Source organism: Onychomys torridus, chromosome 5 (assembly GCF_903995425.1).
Source record: "Onychomys torridus chromosome 5, mOncTor1.1, whole genome shotgun sequence".
In the NCBI taxonomy this organism is placed as follows: Eukaryota; Metazoa; Chordata; class Mammalia; order Rodentia; family Cricetidae; genus Onychomys; species Onychomys torridus.
The window spans coordinates 117,500,620-117,523,180 of record NC_050447.1 but is presented as its reverse complement, the minus strand read 5'-3'; the positions used below and the strand labels follow the sequence as shown (position 1 = coordinate 117,523,180).

At 43.6% G+C, this 22,561-nt stretch overlaps 1 long non-coding RNA gene across 1 annotated transcript in view; it reads right to left on the bottom strand.

The window, feature by feature from the left end:
* Positions 1 to 6,337: 6,337 nt before the first annotated feature.
* LOC118583413 overlaps positions 6,338 to 22,561 on the bottom strand; it is a 60,711-nt gene continuing 44,487 nt past the window's right edge. Inside the window, exon 3 of the long non-coding RNA XR_004944934.1 lies at positions 6,338 to 6,770. This is a non-coding gene — a long non-coding RNA (uncharacterized LOC118583413). The remainder of the gene's footprint in view (positions 6,771 to 22,561) is intronic.

Here is a 22,561-nt window from a genome sequence, read left to right as displayed (position 1 = left end):
CCTTTTTCCCATCCCCCCTCCTTCCCTCTCCATCTCCTCCCCTCCCTCTCTGCTTCCCTCCCTCCTGCCCTCTACTTCTGTGATGCTTGCTGTCTGGACTCTCCTCCTACTCCACACCTAGTCCAATGTAAATTAGAGCCTCAGTTCTTCATGTACTGAGACTTCACTATAGCCTCTCAACTTCCACTGACTTCATCCGGCTTGTAAAGAGAACAAACTTGACCTTGCACTGCTTTCCTGCTTGGGAGCTGGTGTGTGTGTGTGTGTGTGTGTGTGTGTGTGTGTGTGTGTGTGTGTCTGCGCTTGCTACAGGTACGGATCTACAGTTGTCCCAATGGAAAGTACTTGAGTACTTAAAATAAGTGTGTTGAAACATTGTGTGAGATTTTCAGAGGAGATGTGAATAAGCACCTACACTTCATACAGGACACTAACAACAGACCAAAGAAATGATGCCACCCATGTCAGGATCATGGCTGACTACAGGCAGTGGCATTATTGAAAAGCCCTCCACAGAATGGGCAAAGGCTCACAAAAGCTGTATTCCTGGAGCAGACATCTCTGTCTAACTTGCCTGCAAGTCCTCTGAAAATTCCCTTGCCCCATCAACTACTTCGTGTTTATAACCTTGAGAAACGGCCTTGTGACCCTGAGTTTTGTGAGACTCCCCTTTCCCTCCATGAAGGAATGTCTCAATTTAGAGGAATTAGCTGCATAACATGAGAGATGGAGAGCTATCCAGGTTCAGAAACATGGCTTATAAACAATGTCCTGTTAGACGCCATAGCCACATCGGTATCCTGCCAACAAACTGGCAGCTCAGTACAATTAAGTTTTCTTTGCTTTTGTGCCTTCAGAGTCTAGACTCTGGTCTCTTGGCTTGGGTTAACTTTGCCTAATAATAATATGAGAATGACAGAAGTTCATGGATGGCAAGAGATTTCCCTCCGTGATTGCACTCCTTCCTCACATAGGTTCAGCATAGTCACTTGGACAAAAGCAACTTCAGGGAGTAAGACTTTATCCGATTTTCTTTTCCAGAGGAGACACAACATACAGTCCATTGTGGTGGGGAAGCATGGTGGGAGGAGTTTGAGGAAGCAGAGTGAGAACAGGAGGAAATGGAGCTATATGCTACCAAACCTCAAGGCCCACTCCTTGGGATGCACTTCCTATAGCAAGGCTCCATCCTCCGAAGGTTTCACAATAGCGCCACGAGCTGGAGACCAAGGGTTCAAACACATGAGCCTATGGGGAGCATTTCACAGTCAAATCATGGCCGGGGCTGATTTGAATCTGAAATTCAAATCCACATCCTTCTGACTCCAGATAGTATTCCTAGCCGGTTCAGAAGCTGAGCTGTGTCAACATCATGCTGGTGACCTCATTGAATTCTGTCTCTGTATGGTTGGGTGGGTCTCAAGTATACATTATTTTGATCAAGACTGTTGGGTATCTACTTGGATTGCCCCCTGCCCCCAGCAATTAGAGCTGCTCCCGGTCACTCTGTTCCTTCTTAAGAATGCTTCTCTGTCACATTCCCTTACTCAGGCTAGTGTGGGAGTGACCTTTGACCTTTCTTTCTTTTTTTTCACAGCCAACACGCCAATTATCAACAGGATTCCTATAATCCAGAAATCCAACCACCTCTTGCCCTCCTCACAGCTGTCAAGAGTGAGTCAGCCTTTATTATGCTCTTGTGTAAAAATCTTTTGGGGCCTTCTTGTCTTGTTCCAGTAGTGTTAATTACGAAGTTACTGCCTCTCAACTCCAAACCTAGACTTTTAAGACTAGGCTTTATGTTGCTGGAGCTGGGATACAGAAACCCTGAAACTCCTGTTTCTCCTTTGCTAGCAGACTCTAACAAAGTCGGGCTCAGCAGCAGGGCTGCTTGCTAGAAGGAGGGGGAAAGCAAGGTCTTGCTCCTTCTTGTGGTGTTTTCAACTTCCTGTTGGCCCGTGGCTGCTATGAACACTACCCTAACCCAGCCATCTCACCACCACAGTAATGATTTCTTCCTTTATCAGAAGTTCAGTTCTCTTGGCAAACTTCCCCTCACTGTAGAAGTAGCCTCATGACACTTCTTCAGGGACAATGGGACCGCCACTCTCTCTGAGGTCCAGGCTCCAACACTGTGGGATTCTCTCTTTGGTACTCTAGTACTTTCCTCTTGTTTCCCACCATGATGACTTGAAAGGCATCTGGGATTTCTTTTCTGTCCTTTCAGTTACCAGGGTGGAGACTTTATATTGAGGTATTTTTTTTTTCTTACATTGAATTAGCATTGTTGAAAAAACTGGTGTGTCTCTGGCTCCTGACGTGGTTTTGGCTGATACACCTCATCCAAGAAAATGTTCTCATGATCGCTTGTGATGTGGCCTCCTGCCTCTCCTGGAAAAGCCCCTCTACTCTCCACCTTTCCCATGCTCTTCTATCCTTCTTGGCTGTTTGGCAAACATATCAATCCCTCTCATGCTCATAGCTTTCAATATTTCCACTCCCTTTCCTTCAAAATCTGCTCCACAGTCCTGTAGGCTTCCGTTTAGATTCTCTTGCAAGAATCTCTTTTGTAAGGCTTTCTCTGAAAACCTTCCAACAATCCACATCCATTCTCATTCATCTTAATTTTGTCTATTTTTTTTTTTTTCCAGAGGCTCCTTAGTAAGACCTTACTCAGGGTCAGAGAATCTGAGTTTGCTTTACCCAGCAGAGCTGCATAATGGGATGATTTGGCCACTGCCATGGTTACCAGGTGTTTTGAAGGGTCTACACTTGGCTGTCCATTGTGTTTTGATTTTGAAAGGTCTTTTGCCTTGCCCCTGGTGTTGTATATAAAGCCCATGAGGATAACGGACAAGGTGACTGGGTATTGACCCAGGGCCCTCTTGAAGCTATCCTGCGTCTCTGTCTATCTCGTAATCTCCTTCTATCTTTCTATCTAATATTTCCTCATTCCTCTCTCCTCCCCACAAGAACACTTCAACAGGTCAGAAATGGACTCCCACACCTATTACCATCTATATTAGTAAGCTTTCTGTTACTATAAAACAAACAAACAAACAAACAAACAAACAAACACTAGAGGCAACTAACTTATAAAGAAGGAAGGTTTATTTTGGTCCATAGTTTTCAGTCCATGGTCCCTTACTTGGTTTAGTTGTTTTTGAGCCTCTGACCAGGCTGTACATCGTAGCAGAAGTCTGTGATGGAGGGCAATTTTCACCTTCTTATAGTTGGCAAGAAAAAAGAGAAGAGGTACAGAAGCCCCAATGGTTCCTTCAGTGGCATGCCCTCAATAACTGAACTTCCTACAACTCAGCCCTACCTTCTCAAGACCCACAGCCTCCCAGTAACATATGGGTTAGGGACCAAGCCTTGTACATATGCCTTTTAGAGAACACTCAAGATCAAATGACAGCAGCATCTGATAGTCTATCTGCCTGTTTGCTTGTTAATTGGCTCTTTCCTTTTAGAAAGCTGCTGGAGAGAGGAGACTTCTCCCACTTCAATGATTTCTACACCTCAGAACTCACAATGATGCCCAGCACCTTAAATGCTTGATACATATTTTCTGAATGAATAAACAAGTTGAAGAATGGCCCAGGTCAAAGTGTTCTGGATAAGGAAGACTCTATCCACATGTGGGAGACATCAGGACTGGCAGGGACTAACCCCTGTCTTTGAAGAACTAATGTCTTTTCCTTTTTTCTCTCTAGATTGCTGTTGGTGGACCTAAGAAACAAAATCTGATGCTGAATCCGTTGCATGTCCTCCTTACCTTGGTTTTCCTTCTGATGATGTCTTTTGAAATGATGATATTGAGACTATTCTGGGCACCAGATAGAACCCCAAATGTCTCTCTGTTCCTATGAGTTCATTTCACAAGGAAAAAAAAAATCTGTGAGTATGGGTTGTTGGTCTTTTTGGTTTTTTGCTTTGGAGAGACTATGTGCTCCATAGCCCTGGCTGATCAGGTATTCACATTATAAACCAGGCTATCTCAGCCTCTAGACTAGTAGGATTAGGTTGTTGACTTTTTGTCATTATTTCCATGGAGGCTGTGTCTTGAAGGGTATGTGGTGCGGACTGGGACACCTCTTTTCTAACATGAAACCTAGCCCTCTAATCCAGGAGAGCAAGAGGCAATAGAAGAATTTATCAGCAGCAAGCACTGGACACAAGGCTGAGGTTGAACCAGCCCCAAATCCAACTCACTGCAAGCTATTCCCTGCCCTGTTGCATTGTGGGGGAGCTCCCTGGATTACCCTGGCAGCTGCTGGGTTCTCACTGCTGTGATTCACCTGTTCTTTCATGTTTGCCTTGGAGTCCAGCCACTTAGGTTTCAGAAGGTGCTGAGCTGGCCAACGTTCTTGGCTCGAGAACACAGGTATGAGAGGTGCTGTGTTAAATGCTAACGGCAGTTCTAAGTGCTGATTTGAAAGGAAGCTGGACATACCAGCTTTCATCGGGTCTGCTTTGCTTGGCCACATGTGACTTTGCACTTAGCAAAGTGAGAGCTGAATAAGGATCCAGACAGCCTATTTCAAGGTACTGTTTCGGCTCTTAGACAACAAACTGAAACAATCTGGTGAAGCTGGGTGCGGTCTGCACTGTCTTCAAACTTGGTGACCCATGAAAGGAGATTCTTAAATACACAAAACCTGTTCCTCCAAAGATTTGGCTTTGGCTTTTTTCTTTTTGTTTTTGCAGCTATGATCATTGTTTGCTGTGCCACATTTGAAGCCCAAATCCTGAATTGTATTAACTTATTTTTTTAGGATTTATTATTATTATTAAATCTAATTAATTATTAATTAATTGTGTGTATATATGCCATTCGTGTTGGTGCCTGTAGATGCCAGAAGTCATTGGTTCCCCTGTCACTGGAGTCACAGGCAGTTGTTAGCTGCCTGGTTTTGGTGCTGAGAACCAAACTCCAGTCTTCTGGATGAGCATCCAGCACTCGTAACCACTGAGCCATCTTCCGGTGCCAATGCTTTAACTCCTAAAGTACAGACTGCAAACAGGCTACAAAAGCATCCAGAGTACCCTACACTGTGCTTGAGAAACACACAGTTGAAGAACTGGTTGTTGCCCTGAGGAGGGGCACTATGTTTAGAGAATCAGGAGATGTGAATGCCCACAGATAACAAGACAAGAGTATATAAAGGCATGAAGTTTTTGCACAGACGTGAATGTTATAGAAACTCAGGGCCAGGGAGATGGCTCATGGGTAAAGGCATTTCTCGATAAGCCTGATGACCTGAGGTCCATCCCTGGGACCCACAGAGTGGACAATTCCTACAGTTTGTCCTCTGACTCTCATATTTGCATTGTCATATATGAATACCCATACACACGCAAGTATGCACACACACATAACAAATTTGTTTTAAAGAAATATATAAGATGAATAGATAATTATTGAGCTGTGTACTTTGAAAAAGGCTTCCTTATAATTGGAAGTGGGCATTGAAAATAGTGGGCATCTGGAGTGATTAAGAGAAAGGAAAAGAGCTGTTAGGCCAGTGGCCCCTGAATAGGGCTTGGGCAAGACTGGGAATGCATCCATGGTGTTATGCAAGTGGGAGAAATCTATCCCAGGGAGTCATTAGAAAGCGAGATGAGCAGATGGGAAAGGACAAAACCTTGGAGGACACCCAATGTGGGTGAGTAGACAGGATGTGTGCATGAAAAGAGATAATCCACACTGTTGTTTGTACGGTTTAAGATATTAAAAGAAGATTCGGGGGGGGAGATGAGAAATACTTGGCAGTGGACCTTGAGAGCCAAATGAAAGGTACACATAAGGGACGCTTCTGAGGAGGAAGGCAACATCGGGGCTGCTGAGGGGAATGCTGTGGATAGGGAAGACAAGCTAAGAGGAGGGAGTCCACGGAGGTGAAGGGGCCTCAAAGTGAAGATTATGCTAGACAGTCTCCAAGTAACTTGGTGAGGAAGACAGGCATTGGCCCAGCATGAGGATCTTAAGACTGTGACAGTCACACTTGGGACAGGACTAGGGGATGGATGAGAACAAACAACAGAGTGCTAAGCCCCTGCCGCAGCAGCCAAGCTTTAGTTGTGGTGCTCTGGGCTAAACTTCATGGGTCTTCTGTATTGGTACCTCTCCTCCCTGCTGCGACAAATTACCCAACAAAGCAACATAGGGAAGAAAGGGTTAATTTGGGCTCATGGTTAGAGGAGAAGGTGTGGTGGTGGGAGAACAAGGTGGTGACATGATGGCCATGATCAGGAAGGGGAGAGAGAGAGAGAGAGAGAGAGAGAGAGAGAGAGAGAGAGAGACAGAGAGACAGACACACAGAGAGATGAATCCCACTGCTCTGCAGCCTTTTTCTGTTTCCTTTTTTTTCCTCACTCTGGTACTCCAGCCCGTAAATGATGCTGCTTGGCTCTTCCCTCCTAATGAACCTTCTCTGGAGAGGCCTTTACTCACACCCTGAGATGTGTCCTAGCTGATTCTACATGTGACTGAACTGACAGGGAAAGCGGACATGTTCCTTTTTTAAGTCACCTGTTGGGATTCAAGAGCTCCGAATGTGGAGTAGGTGCGAAGGGCTAGGAGGGGCAAGTGTGGTCGCCAATGAAAGCAGTGGTTGCACAGCTCAACCCAAATCTAAAGGACTCGGGGAAGAGGGGAGGACACCAAGAGAGCTTTCTCGGCTACTGGATCCTGTGTGGACACAGAATTGACTTCATGCTGATGAGGTTCTCAGAGACTTTTGTGTCCAGAAGTTAGAAGGAGACTGCTGAAGAAAAAAAAAAAAAAAAACCGTTAGATGTTGCTCTGATACCTCTCCACATTAAAATTGCAAACAGTACATGAGCGATGGTATTGAAAAGGTAACTTACGCAGAACATCACAGGGCAAATCAGTCCTGAATTTTTTTTTTTTTTTTAAATTCTAAATGCTTTCTGTCCAAACTCCCTTTGGGTAATACTTGGATGGATTTTTACAGCGTTGGAGAGAGCAGGGATGACACTGAGTTTGGAAACTCAACTTCATTATTCCTGTTTAAGAGATCTAGGGAAATGACCCTTTCTTTTCCCTTGATGTTTCTCATCTGTAAGATGGGAATTGAAGCACCTTTCTGATGTGGCTTATGGCGGTTTAACTAAGAATGCTCTCCCCACAAAGGATCATAGATCTGACTGTCACCGGGGAGCGGCACTTTTGAAAGGATTAGGAGGTGTGGCCTTGTTGGAGGAAGTGTGTCACTGAGGTAGGCTTTGGGGTTTCAGTAGCCCAAGCCAGGCCCGGAGATCCAGATGTAGAGCTCTCAGCTCCTTCTCCAGCACCACGTCTGCCTGTGTGCTGTCATGCTCCCCTCCATGATGACAGTGGACTAACCCTCTGAAACAGTAAGCCAGCTCCAGTTAAATGCATTCTTTTATCAGAGTTGCCGTGGTCATGGTGTCTTTTCACAGTAATAGAACGCTGACTAAGACAGGGTGTTTGAAGAAGAACATTTGGTTCCCATGCACAGGGACTGCTGTTATTTCAAATGAGGATTCTTAGGACTTCTGCATCTTTGGGTGTTCTAGTCCCATGATCAGCCTTCCCCCTCTCTTGTCATACTTCACTTACTTAAAAAGCACGATGCCTTAAAATGCCTCAGAATCGTGGCAGAGGGTGTGGAGTGCTGAGCCTTGTTAGTCAGAGGTAAGCTAGTATTTTCTGTAAGTATCAATTTTTCCACTTTTAGGCACAGTAAGAGCAGTTAACTCATGGTGGTATAGGGTCATTGGTCAGGTGAGTTCTTTCCCTCCTAGATAGAGCCTGATCTTGATGACGTTTTCCTTCTACATAGCCTGAGTTGGGGTTGCTGTGTGCTGAGTAATGTGGCCATCCACTGGAACAGTTGTTGGCAGCACTGGTTGGAGGCCCCCAGAGTGGGTGAATGTAATGCTGTGGGAAACTGTGAGGTACTCCATAAGCTGCCTAATGGGTTTCTGAGCTGTGTTTCCAAACCTAACTCACATCTATGAAATATCCCAGAGAACATAAAATGAGCAGGATGCATGTTCATATATATTTGGAAGGCATTAAAGGAAGGAAAAGATCTCCAGAAGGTTCTGTTTCACCTCTCACTTTCATTCTGAAAACAATTCTAGAGATATGGTAACAACACTGTGCTCATTTGACAGCGATGATAAGTCTTCTTCAGAACTAGATATAGAACGGTCAAGTCCTAAACAAGCTTTAGTGTCTTGGCATAGAGAGAGCATCTGGGTCTAGCCAGAACTTTGTTTTCTCTAACTTAATTTGCCCAAAGCCTTGGTGGTTGATGCCAAAAAGTCATGCTTCACTATTCATCTCATGTTTTTGCCTATGTCTCTTAGACCTTTATTTCACTGATAGAATATTTAGGAAGACACAGATTAACATTAAAAATGGATCTTAGGGGCCACAGAGATGGATTAGTGGTTGAGAGTACTTTCTATTGTTGCAGAGGACTCAAGTTCGATTCCTAGAAGTGACACTTGATTGCTCATAACTACCTGTAACTCCAGTTCCAGGGGTTCTTGTCCCTCGAGTCTCTGAGGGTGTATCTGCAATCCCAGTACTTAGGAGATGAAGACAGGAAGACCAGGAGTTTAAAGCCAACTTTGGCTACACAGCAAGTTCAAGGCCAATCTGAGCCACTTAGGGAGACCTCTCAAAATGAATAAGGGACTGGGGAGGCAGTTTAGCAGTAGAGCTCTTACCTAGCCTGAGGAAGACCTGGCCTTGGTTTAATCTCCCATGCAAAAAACCAACCAACCACCACCAGCAACAAAAACCAACACAAACAAACAAACAAACAATCTCAGAACAAACCAAAAGGAAATAAAAAAGCAAACAAAACAAAATTTTGTCATACACATATAGGTTATCAAACTTCATCACTTACAGAACTTGCAAAATTGCCTATCAGAGTATATTTTGGTGCTTATATGTAGGGAGCAGAGGGAAAAGATAGTTCATTAAAAATTCAATATAAGGGGGCTAGAGAGATGGCTCAGTGATTGAGAGTGCTTACTGTTTATGCAGAAGACCCAAGTTCAGTTCCCAGCACCTGTATAAGGTGGCTCGCCACTATCTGTAAGTCCATTCCAGGAATTCCCTCTCCTGCCTTTTTGGACACTCATACACACATATGGTGCACACACTGACAAGCGGACAAACACACATACACACAAATAGAGGTAAACGAAAGGGTTTGGGCTCCATTAGGCACCTCTTGCTGCTTTACCATTCATTATCCAAATGTTTCTTTTAGAACTCAGGAACCAAATGGAGTTAGATAAACCCACCACCTTCAGAAATCTCAATTCTTGTTTTCTGAAATCCAGGAATCAATTATATTTTTCTTCTCCAGACCCATTGTCCAAACATTCAACTATCAGAATTTAGGAAGCAAGGACATTTAGCAAAAAAAGGATACTTCTCCTTCTTCTTGATTATCAGAAGACATTTATTTATTGTAGAAAATCAGGAAAGTACAGGAAAGAATAGGGTGACCATTGTCAGGGTACCACACTGAATACTGACTTCCTGGTGATGGCTGATGGCTAGGAGCTAGGCATACCTCACTTTTCCTTTGTGTCTCTTTTCCCTTTTCATCTGCTTCTGTTTAGAAAAATTCAGAATCTATGGGGATTTTTTCAAATAGTTGGTTGATAGCTCTGAATACTGGTATGAATGGCTGCTTGTGGCTGGCCCGTATGCCTGTGCGCCTTGGGGTGATCTCATTGCTGGCCTTCTGCACCTGAATCTGGATTTGTTCACAGTCTTCTCCTGGTGGCCAGAATCCTGCTGCCTTTCCCAGGCACTGGAGGACCATCTACTAGCATGATTTTTTTTTAAGGGGATGTTTGGAGCCACATCCTCCATGAAAGCAAGCTGTCAATCATGGATGGTAACTCATCTCCCTACTAATGGGCAGAGCTGAAAAGATATACTCGAGATCCCATTTGGAAGCAAAACATAAGGAGAGTCAGAAGAGAAAGTGATGCAGAACCAATGACACACACTGGCTTAAAAATATATGTATTTCTCCAAGTTCTCAAAATGTGACCTCCACTGCAGCCTGGTGTCCAACTGAGTGAGTGAGCAAAACAAAGCCAGATGCGGCCGATTGGCTCCAAAGTCACATGGCTGGTTTACCTCCTGCACTTATTTTCTCTAAATGGGCTTCTTCAGTTTCATCTGCACTGCTTCTTGGGGATGTGGCCGCAATTGAAGGAGCAGGAAATAGAGAATTGGGTTGAACGCTAGGTAATATAGCCGTGGGCAAAGGCAGCCGCAATCCAGTATGTCTGCTGGTTTCCAGTGTCTAACCACAGATGCTCATCAAGGCAGTGACTCCTTCCAAGGCAGCTGTGTCCAAATGTTTCCCTCATCTGGCTTTCCATTGGAAAGCATCAGCTCTGATAGCTGGTGTGTTCCCGGTTAGGAATCAGGCTCTAATTGGGCATTTGAACGCTCCCCTTCTGAACTTCTGAACCTGCTGACCAAATGGCAGTGTCACCCATGTACGGCACTATCTATCCTGCTAGTTAGAGGCAATCTTGCTTCTGGCAGAAAGAGAACTTGGCTTCAGCTCTATGTGCCCACCTGTTTGCCATCGACAGACTGCATAGTCATGCATGTGGCACACAGCAAGGCAGTATTAGCTAGAAGTAGCTCACAGCAGGAAGAGTTGCTCTTGGCTCACAGTTTGAGTAGATCTAGTCCATCAGGGCAGGGAAGCATGGTAGCAGGTGACTCTAAGTTAGGAGAAGCATGTAGCCAGGACTTCTCACATCTGGGTGGAACAGGAAGCAGAGAGATGAATGTTGGAGCTCAGCTGGCTTTTTTCTCTTTTGTTTTTCTTATCTCTAGGCCATCGATGGTGCTGCCCCGTGTAGTAGTCCCTCCTTGGTTAAATCTTTCTGGAAACATCCTCACTGACATGGCCGGAGGTGTACCTCCTCAGTAATTCCAAGTCAGGCAAGTTGACAGTCAAAATGAACCATCCCAGACACAGACTGCAATTGGGCACTTGCTGTAAGCCATGCAGATGAGCCTCTGATCATGCACAGAAATCTGCCTTGCATGGAGTTGTATATGCTCTGTGTACTTGCACAGGTCTTATGAATGCAGGGCACAGGCAGGCAATAGAAACCCAATGAGAAGAATTACTGTCCTGAAGGACCAGGGACGCTTGTGGCCCTGCTGAGACCAGAGCCCTCTAAATCCCAGAGGGGTCCTCCACTGAGATTTAATTTAATTTTCAAATCTTGGCAAATGGGATGCTGTGTGTTTGTGTAGACTTGCACCATTTAAAAGGTTCTCGCAGTTTAGATCTTGCGTGTAATTTGTTACATTAGCTTTGGGCAAAAATATTTGCTTTTTGGTCCTTTGTGGTTTGAGTTCCTTCTCAGCATTGACCTGGCATGTTAGAGAAGGCAGTGCTGTGGAAAGCAGAGGGGTTAGGGGTGGGGGTGGCTGGGGCGGGTGTAGCTTGTTGCCAATGGCAGCTTTGCAGACCATAGGAGCAGGCACGTGATTTTCCTGGCTTGCTTCATGGTTCTTGTGTATTTTGGATATTACCCTGTTGAGATCAGGAAACCGAAGCAGCTTGGATTAAGCATTTTAAGCTCCAGTGAAGGCTGGGAAAAATTTTCTCCTGACATAGTAGATTAAGTAAGAGTGCCATTTGGATTTTGTTGTTGTTGTTGTTGTTGTTTAAAGTGAAATTCACACTGTTGTATGTATCCTGACAATACAAAGTTTAGACATCTCTGAGATGAACAGATCCACAAGGAGTTATTCTGAGAATTTGGCTGTCTCCTTGGATTCTGAACCTGTTAGCACTGGGTAAGGTATCACCAGTAATTGGACTCTTCTTTGGTGAGAAGAATGAGGCAGACGTCATGGCCCATTTTATTAGATGGGTAGCTCAGATACAGGGAAAGAAACTCAACCCTTCCCCATCACTTATGGCCTAGTAATGGAAAAATTCTAGAAACAACTCAAAAAATGGAAAAATTCTAGAAACAACTCAAATTTTTGTTTATATTTCATAATGCTAGAGATCATACTCAGGGCCCAGTCAGCACTCAACCCCAGATCCACATCCAGAACTCAGTTCTTAAGCTTGTTTTTGTTTTTTGAGACAGAGTTTCTCTGTGTAGCCCTGCTGTCCTAGAACTTGCTCTGTAGAACAGGCTGGCCTTGAACTCAGAGCTCTGCCTGCCTCTGCCTCTCAGTGCTAGATTAAAGGTGTGTGCCACCATGTTGGACTCAATTGATAAGCTTTTAATTGTGCATCTGTCTGAGCAGCATGACAGAATCACAAGCCATCCCACTGTGCCCTGCCTCAGACAGGAGCTATCCTCTGTTCAGCGTGTCCACACGGTGTGAGCTACCTGCTCAGTTGTAATGGCTGTCATACAGCCACCCTCTGGGTGCTGCTGTGTATGTGCTCAAATGAGCCTTATTTTTCTTAATACTGTCTCCAGAGCACAAGTTAGAGCTGTTGGTAATTCAGATATGCCAGAGAAAATGGAAAGTACAGTAAAATGTTTTGAGAAAAATGAGGTCACTGGGACCCAAGGTGATCTTCCCCTCAGGATATGGGGGAGACAAGGGTAACTTATTTCTTGCTGTGGTGAATCATGAAGGGGTGCCTGGGTATTGTGGGGATAGCCTTGAGTTTATATAGCATATGAGTGCACGCCTCGCAGCCACAGTGATTTTCCACCTCATCGGCGGCACTTTCGGCCCCTTTCTCTCTCACCTGAGTAGACTGACATTCTCTTTCCCCATTTCTGCAGCAGGACTGACCTGTTAGTCAAGTCTTCAGACTCAGTGTACACACACTGGCCCGATGTCAGAGGGAGAATTTGGTTTTTAACATTGGTATGAAGGTGAAAATCTGTCTTTTTTATTCACTCTTACAAAGTCTTGCTTTCCTCATTTCATGTAGCACACATAGTTTACGTAACACACAGTTGATGGTATATGAAAAGGAACTGTGTAGTTAAGATTGAATAAGCAGAATTTAATTTTTATAGCATCATGTCCTGATGCTGCGACCCTTTGATATAGTTCCTCATGTTGTGGTGACCCCCCAACCATAAAATTACTTCATAACTAATTTTGCTACTGTTGTGAATTGTAATGTAAATATTTGATATGCAGTATATCTGAGATGTGACTCCCCCCAGGAAGTCACACCCCACAGGTTGAGAACTACCAACCCAGAGTGAAGATGAATTCAGGGCAGAGCAGATTCACATCTCTCACCTGCTTTATCTAGATGTGACATTGGTTCAGTGAGTGAATGGCTGGTAGCAGCACCCACCTAAATGGGAAAACGGCCCCCCTCTCCTCCTCTCTAGCCTTGGTCCCTACCTCGTGTGTCTCCCCTTTGTCCTCTTGAAGCAGATGTGTTAAACATGCTTGCGGCAGCATTTCACTGTGTGTTTCATGATTCCTGCTTTTGATGGATGGATGGATGGATGGCATTGTGAAACAGAAGGAAAAGGAAAGGACCATGCTTACGGTGCTCGCTAGTAGGTGAACACACCGATGGGCTTCCTGGGAGTGTGCTGTGAAAGAACCCACTGGTCCCTGGAATGTGGTCTGTTGCTAAGGCTAACTTTACGTATAGTTTGCAGCAGAATGCTAAATTACTTAAACCAATGAGATCAAAGACCTTTCAGGGAAATGGGTTAATGTTCCGGCCTGGGTTGTGCTGTACTGGGAAAGTACTAATTACGGGTATGTATAACAGATGTTGAGAAGCAGTCAGAGAACAATTCTGGAAACTTCTACTGCTGAATATAATATGCCAAGGCCTTTGTATCACAACTCCTGTATGACTTTGGTGTGGAAACATGGCAGAGGCAGACTCTGAGAAGCAGAAAGAGAGAGACTTGGGCTAGAACCTAGGCCAGGTCATAACCCGAAAGCTTACCCGCAGCGACCAGGATCTGCAGCAACCAGGATCTGCAGTGACCAGGATCTGCAGTGACCAGGATCTGTCCACCAGACTGTTCTTAAGTCTCACCACCTCCCATAACAGGACCACCAGCTAGAGACCCAGTGTTCAGACACATGAGCCTGTGGGCAACATTTCACATTCAAACCATTTCCATGAGACTGATTGTCAGTGACCCCAAAGCATCAGTATTTAAAGGTACAGTGGCTGGGGGTGTTATAAGGACTCATAGACCAGAGAAATTCCACAGCAGAAAAGTCACCTCTGAGGCTAGATCCAAGACCATTTGGTTGGCTCTTTGTCTGGTTGCTCACAGGCTCATTTCTCACTGCCCCGGCTCCTTTCTACTGCCCAGCATAAACCTCACAGACAGTATCTCCAGACAACATTACAGAACATTTTATACCTAGGCTTGGCCAATAAGAATAATTGTAAAGGACAGGGGAAGCTAAAGTATTCCTTCTAGCTAGATGTCACTCAGAGCCACTGTGGCCCTTGTGAGCAGTCCCTCCCACCGGAACACCTCTGCCTTGGGTCCTGGTAGCAAATTTCTCCTCTTGCATTGCCACCCTAGGTGAGACAGTGGCTTCTTGGCATTGCTTATCTGTGTGTTAGTTTGAGTTCCATAGGAGTTTATACAGCTCAAAACTGTATAGCTCTATGATATACAACACAATGTTTTGCTATAGGTATTAGTTGTACATTGATAAAGAAAGCTAATTAACAGATGCATGACCTCACATGCTAAGCTTTTTGTTGGCTTGTGTTGTTGTTTTTTTTTTTCTCCTGATACCTTTGCAGCAAGAACAGCATGTATGAGACACTTGTACAGCCAGAAGACTCCTCATGTATGACTCCATCCCTTATTTTTACTGAAGAGGGCCTTAATTCCTGAAATGGATAATGACTTTTCCAAAGTCACCAAGTTTCTGGTCAGGAGGGCAGACAGAGGAGACATTTCACAGTTGTGTGCAGATAAATACTATAACACCTTATTTACTATAACACATAACATTGATTGGATGCATCAAAATGGAAATATTGATTAGCCAGTGAGCCTTCTCATTGCCTGGCCTTTGTCTTCTAGCAGACATTTTATAATGAGTGGACAGGAACGTTAATTAAGTAATTCAACTCATGTTTATTGATTGTTACTGAGGGCAAGGCTCAGCACTGAGTGCTTTGGGAAGGACACACATGGATAGAGAGTGACCCACATCCTCAAGGCCCTCTCTCTCAAGGAAGAAGTAGGACATACATATCAACGAGTCTGTGTCTGTCAGGTTTGTTATGCTTAAGGTAGAACTCTCCAGTCTCCACATGATGGTTGCAAGAAAAGTGTTCCCTGTGCATGGGAAGGTAGAAAGCAGCCTCTAGCTAGGCAGAATTAGAAAACATTCCACAGTGTGAGTGGTGTTTAATTAAACTGAAAAGTGCAGATATTTGAGAACTTGCAGATGCTGGGAAAGAATTAGGATCAAGGGCAAGTGAGGAGTGACTTGGAGGGGCTAGAAAGCTGACTGTTCGGTCAGATAGAGAAGAAAGCAATGAGGGTAATGATCAGACACCACATTTAGTGGACTCTTATACATACATTGTTTGAATCTGAAATGTTCCCCAACATCTCGTGCTGTGAACCCTTGGCCTCACCTAGTGACTCTATTTTGGGAGATTCTGGAAACTTTTGGAGGTATGGCCTAGCCGGCAGAAGTAGATCACTCAGGGTAGGCCTTGGGAAGTTCTTCCTGGTTCTTGTCTCTGCTTCCTGGTTACTGTGGTGTGAACGGACTCCACCACATGCTCTGAGCTGCTCAGTCATCCCACCCAAGCACGACAGACTGAAATCTACGGGGCCACGAGCCAAAGTAAATCGTTCCTTCCTGACGTTTTGTTTCTGTCAAGCATTAGTGCCACAGATGTGACAGTAAAGTGACGAGTCTTAGTGTGAGTGTTTCTCATGCTTCGTTTCAACCTGCGGATGGACATGGATTTTTGTTTTTCAGAAAGAAAACTGAGGCTCCGAGACACTCGGCGGCTTTCCTGAGTCACTCAGCAGATGATGGAGTAGGGATTCTACATAGGTTTACCCAAGTCTATGTAGAGTCTAATCTACTAAGCAGAATGGATAGGTTATACAGGAACTCAGGAGTTTGTCTTCTTTATCAAGGCAGGAATAGCAGCTCTGATGCTGAGCTCTTAAAAACCATTAGGATAAGTAGAAGAGACCCAGATGCAGGGAGCTAGAAATGCCCCCTCCGCTTCCAGTTGTGGAGACTGAATCCAGGGCCTGGTATGTGCTAGGCAAGTGTCTACCTCAGAACTATCCATATCTATCTATATCTTTTCTCTCTTCATTTTGAGACAGGGTTTCACTGAGATACCTTGAAGTCTCACTAAGTTGCCTAGGCTAGCTTTGGACTCATTCTGTAGCCCAGACTGACCTTGAATCCTCAAAGCCCCTGCCCTGGCCTTCCAAGTAGCTGGAATAAATGCCTGTCCAACTGTGCCAAGCTTTAGACACCCTGACAATCTCCATTAGTTCATTTTTAGTATAGCTTTCAACATAATTAATTGAAGATAAAGTTAAAGCATTCCAAAACCCATTTTTTATTTATTAGCAACACATAAAGCCATTTTTACTCCTCAGGTAACGGAGGCTTATAAATACTTACCATTAAGCTTAGCAAAATGTTGTCAGTCTCAGATTTGCTATTACATGACCTGAAGCACAGGGGTATTGTGAGTATTTGCTTATGAGTTCCATATGCTTTCTTTGGATATCTCCTTAATTGCGGTTTTCTACCAGCCCCTGCTTAGTGTTCCAGATGTTTATTGCAAGGGTGTTTACTAATGATTGTGGATTAAGGTCCTCCTTTAAGCTTTAAACAATAATTTTGAGGGGTAGGAGAGATGACTCAGCGGTTAAGAGCACTTGCTGCTCTTGCAGAGGTCCTGGGTTGAGTTCCCAGCACCCACACGGCCACTCACAACATCTGTAACTCCAATTTCAAGGGAACTCACTGCCCTCTTCTGGCCCCCATGGGTACTGCATGCATGTGGTATACATACACGCAGGCAAAGGCTCATATACACAAAATAAAAATAAATAATTTTTACAAAAAACCAAAAATTGAGGGCTTTTAGAAATGTGCTGACAGTTTGATTTGGGGTTTGTTTGTTTGTTTATCATTATTTTTTTCAGATAGGGCCTTACTTTGTAGCTCTGACTGACCTTGGAAACTCACTATGTAGACCAAACTGGCATTGAACTCACAGAGATCTGCCTCTACTTCCTGAATGCTAATATTAAAAGCTTTGTGCCATCAAGCCTGGCTCTGTTGATATTTGAAAATGAGTCTTCAGTCTTCAGTGGGTTGTCTTCTTCTTCTTCTTCTTCTTCTTCTTCTTCTTCTTCTTCTTCTGCTTTTTTTTTTTTTTTTAAAACTCTTAGTGTTATAACTCTTGCCTGTATAAGAGAAAAGGTTCCCGCTGGCCACTTCGTGTCACATGCTTGAGCTGGCATTGGCGGTGCAGTGAGTGTTTCTTCCTGGGAATCTTTTGCTGGATTTTCACTGATTCGATGGTTCGTTAAGTTAGGGTTACATACTGTGTTGCACACAGCCATGTCCCAAGGCAGAAGAAACAGCAAGACACTCTAAGTGCAGACAGCATGCAGGGCTTTAGTCCCATCACTTGCGAGGAAGTTACATTTCTGCGAGTTCAAAGCCAGTCTGGTTTACATAGCAAGTTGCAGTCCAGCAAGTGCTACATAATGAGACTCTGTCTCCAAAAAAAAAAAAAAAGAAAAGAAAAGAAAAGAAAAGAAATTAAAAAAAAAAAAAAAAAATCCAAGTGAAGAAAGCAAATGAGGTTAGAGGCTGAGATTTATCCTGATCTCAACCTCACTGTGTTCTGAAATGTTCCTACTGTACTCAGGGAACCCTACTTCCCTTAAGCACCAGAGATTGGAAGAAAACTAGGTTAATCTGGATATAAAATATTGGATAAGCTTAATTCATTTTAAAAATAAAAAAGCATCACAATAGCCCAGTAGCTTAAATCCCTGCAGGCTGCCAGAATGTGGAGCCATTTAAAGAGCAGACTTGAGTTGGTGGTGGGTCAAGTTAAAATATACTTTATACATGCATGAAATGTTAAAAGAATAAGTAAAAATATTATTTAAAAAAGTATACTTGAAACATTTTTTTGTATACCTTAACCTTTTAGAGAAAAATATGAAAGAAGGTAAAAACGTTATTCAGATAGTGGTATTTCCTCTAGAAAAATCCATAAAATTCTTAAAAGAGAAATTCTCCCATGATTCCCTTGTTTGTGGCCTACTGAACGCTGTTCTAAGAAGATGCATTCATTGGTATAAATATTCATCACTTCTATATATTAGGGTTAAAGAACTCAAACATTTACAGGAAATTAAATCCTATTTTCATTAAAGCCCCCGTTCGGGATCCTCACAGTAGATAGCTCTGACATTTAAATTGGAACCCACTTCCTTTCTTCATTTTGTTGACCAAAGTAATACTGGGAAAATACAGGAGTCGTCTGTTTACCTACATGATACCTATCTGTAGCCAAGTAAGCTATACTAAACTCCAACGCCCAGTGGATGGAGTGCTTGACTCCTGTTCTGGCCACTAGGTTCATTCAATTCCTGCTGGGGTGGTGGAGTTTTTTTTCTTTTTTCAGTTAAATTTCCATGAACTTTTTGCCTCTTTGTCATTAGACACGAATTCTTATGTGCTGCCAAGATGAAAGGGTAAAAGGGGATCTCTGATTCATACGTCATGGTGTTGACAAGTGAAATGTGACGATGACAATTCTGAACGTGGGAGACAGGATGCCAGAGAAGGGACAGGTCTCTGGGAGCTGGCTCTGACCATGGCTGAGCAGTGGCAGCTGCAGCAGGGAAGGCAGTTTGGAAGACAGCGATCGAGTCACAGAGCATCCAGGATTCTAAATGCGAGGGTGTTGGGAAGGCTGGCAGACAGCAGGCTTCTGCAAGCTCGAAATCCTGGAGGACAGAAGCCTGAATAACGCTGTGGTTAGAGATGACATAGTGAGGTGCTGGCTGTTTGGAACAAGCTTTTATGAAAGGGGAAAGACTTGTCCTTTTCAGTATGGGGGAAAAAAAGTAAAGGAAGCTTAGGGTCAACTCTTCTTGGCCAATGCAAGTAATTTTAGATGAGCAACAATATGTAAAATATTTAGAAGATTGATGGCTAAGAGATACTAAAGATGGGCTTACAAATTTAAACAGAAATAATAAAAATTGAAGACTGAGGACAGAGGGTTACTTGTTAAATAGTTTCCTATTACTAAAACAAAATATTTGAAATAGTCTATGTAAAAAGAAAAGGACATTGACTTTGGTTTGTAGTTTTGCAGGCTTCTCTGGGGCTCTGGCAAGTCATGGGTCCACAAGATCCATTCCATTCATGACTCGGAACCAAAGACAAGAATAGGAAGAGATCAGACCCCATGGTTCCCTGTGAGGAAACACGTCCCACAGGCGAAGACTCCCCACGAGGCTCTATTTCTACAACCTCTCAAGACTGACACACACTGGGGACTGAGCCTTTGGGGACAGCTAAGACAGAAATCAGTGAGGAAGGTACAACAAATTCTGCAAGTGGGGGAAGAACCAGGGAAAACCAACCCAACAAGAATCCAGACCTGTTTGCTAACTGACAGTGTGTGGGCACGTTAGCAGTTGATACTCAAGATGGCAGATCTGAAAAGGTTTCTGAGGAAGTGTCTGTATCCTCTCAGGTTTTCATGAAAAATAAGACTTTGTGAGCTGGGCTTGGTGGCACAGGCCTGTAATCCCAGCACATGAAAGGCTAAGTCAGGAGGGTTATGAGTTCAAGGCCAGCATAGACTACAGAGTAGGATTTGGTCTAAAAATAAATAAGCACAAGGAAAAGAGATGGGGAAAGTCTTCTCAGGTTTCCTTACATGAATGAGCCTTGACATGGGGTTTGTTGTTGTTTTTGTAAGTAGAGGCAGGGGCTGGCCAGATGGTGTAGCAGGTAAAGGACCATGCCTCTGAGCTGAATGGTCTAAGGTCCATCTCCAGGACACACATGATAGAAGCAGAGAACCACTCTTAAAGGTGCTGTCTGATTGCCACCTGTGAGCTGTGGTATCATGTGCATTTGCGTGTCTGTTCATGTACACACACAGATATACAATAAATAAAATCTAACAATGGTTTTAAAAGGTTTATTTTATGTATATGAGTGTTTTGCCTGTATGGATGTACATACAATCATGTATATGACTAGGGCTGGCAGAGACCAGGAGAGGGCATTAGATTCCTTGGAACTGGAGTTACAGATGGTTGTGGGTGCTGGGACTCGAACCCAGGTCCTCTGGAAGAGCAGTCAGTGCTCTTAACTACTGAGCTATTTCTCCAGCTCTCCCTTTGCCTCAAAGTTTTAAAGTATATACAAAAGATATTTAAGGTAATTTATTCACTGGGGGCTTGTCTGTGTTTACATTTGGCGTGATGAAATTGAGACATCACTCCATATTTTATTTGAGAATACAAATAAACACGATGCTTATACACACATTTTACACACACACTGATCCTTATACACTATATGAATATTTATGTATACGGTGGGATTGGCTTTGAAATACCCATAATAAGGTGGAGTATTTACTGAGCTCTTACTGTCCCTTGCTGTGTTTGTCTCAAACACAAGCCATTCACTTCTGTAAACGATCCACACTTTAGTTACTCTCTGCAATTATTCTATCCAGGGATTTTCTGGTTCTCCACATTCTACAGATGAGAAAACAGGCACACAGAGGTTCAGCAGCAGTTACAAAGGTTCAGCAGAGACCCAGCTGGGACTGGCAAGCAGACAATCCCACACCCGAGCCTGTGTTTGAAAACAGGACACCCTGGAATGAGGTTAATCGTTTCAAAATTACATCTGGAATGGGTTTGACATTCGCATCTGAATGTAGCTTTGCCTAATGTTCTGAGATTATTTTCTTTAAAATAAAATAGTGGGGCCCAACTTGGGATAGAGTAGGAGGCTGATGGTCCAGGAGGGAACATCACTGACTTTACTGCTGCAAAGAAACCTCATTACTTCTCAGGAAGATATAAAATATCAGTTTAAAATAAGATAGGCTTATCTCAGAGATATTCTGCTTAATTCTCAACTTTAGCTGGTTCCTAGCTCCTGTATCACGTGCCTCTGTGCATTCTGGAATCTACTTTGCAGAGTCTCTTTACTTCTGTCTATGACTTGGTTTGAAGGAGCCCTGGGCCTCTGGGCTATGTGCAATCTGGTTTTTAGCTTCTCCTGTGTAGGGCTAACATCTTGGATAAACTTGGTCCTGCTAAGCCATTGTGTTAGTTTAAAATGCATTGGGCATAAGGAAGAGAAAATCTAGCTCACAGTAGCTTAAACAAATAAGAATTTTTTTTTTTTCATAGCAGTCTGATCTTCCTGCCTCTGTCTCCCAAGTGCTATGATTATAGGTGTGCATCACCACCAATAAGGATTTTAATTTAACTTTTAATATCTTTATACATACATAATATGTGTGTGTGTGTGTGTGTGTGTGTGTGTGTGTGTGTGTGTATTTGTCATGTGTGAGTACAGATGCATATGTGTCATGGTGCTCACATGGAGGTAAAAAGACAACCTTGGGTGCCAGTCTTTTGCCTTCTACCTGTGTTTAAGACAAGGTTTCTTGCTGTTCACTTCTGGGAATACCAGGTTAGCTGGCTCCCAAGCTCCTAGAAGTTCCCCTCTCTCCACTTCCCACCTCCCCACAGGAGGGCTGGGATTACAGATGTGCACTACTGTGTCCAGTTTAACATGGGTTCTGGCAGTCCAAACATAGGTCCTCACCCTGGCACAGCAAGGTATTTGTTCACTGAGCCACAGGTCAGAGATTTCGAATAAGTCTGAGCAATGCAAGGCTTAGATTTTAAAACATTCAGAAAAGGAGAAGTGATTTTAATCAACGCTGCCATGTTACCTGTTGGTATGGTTTCAACACCCTGCCTTATAACCTGGTTTTAGCTGTGCATTCAACTTGTGCAATGCTAACGCTGAACCCTATCATAATCATAATATCATGTACCAGATATTACCATGCCCTTTAATCCACTTGTGCCATAAAGTAATACCTCTAATCCACTTAAAAATTCTTTACTTCTGTAAAGATAAATGCCTTCGTTTGGTATATAGAAGAATTTGTATTCACACCCAAGTCTAATGCTATCTCCCTTCCTATATAGTCATTTTGAGTACTATATCTTTACTGTTTGAAATACACATGTAAAACTTCCTCCCTCCATCCCTCTCCTCCTCTCTTCCCTCTCCCCTCCCTCCATCCCTCTTCCATCCCTTCCTTACTCTGACAGCCCATGCCTCTCTCATTGTTTTTGTAGCTCAGGCTTTGCTGAGACTCACTGCAGTGCAGGCTGGCCTTGAACTCATGGCATCCTTTCAAGTCCTCAGATCACAAACATACTGTATTCTTAAATGTGCTTCAGCAGTCATTTCGGAACCTAATTT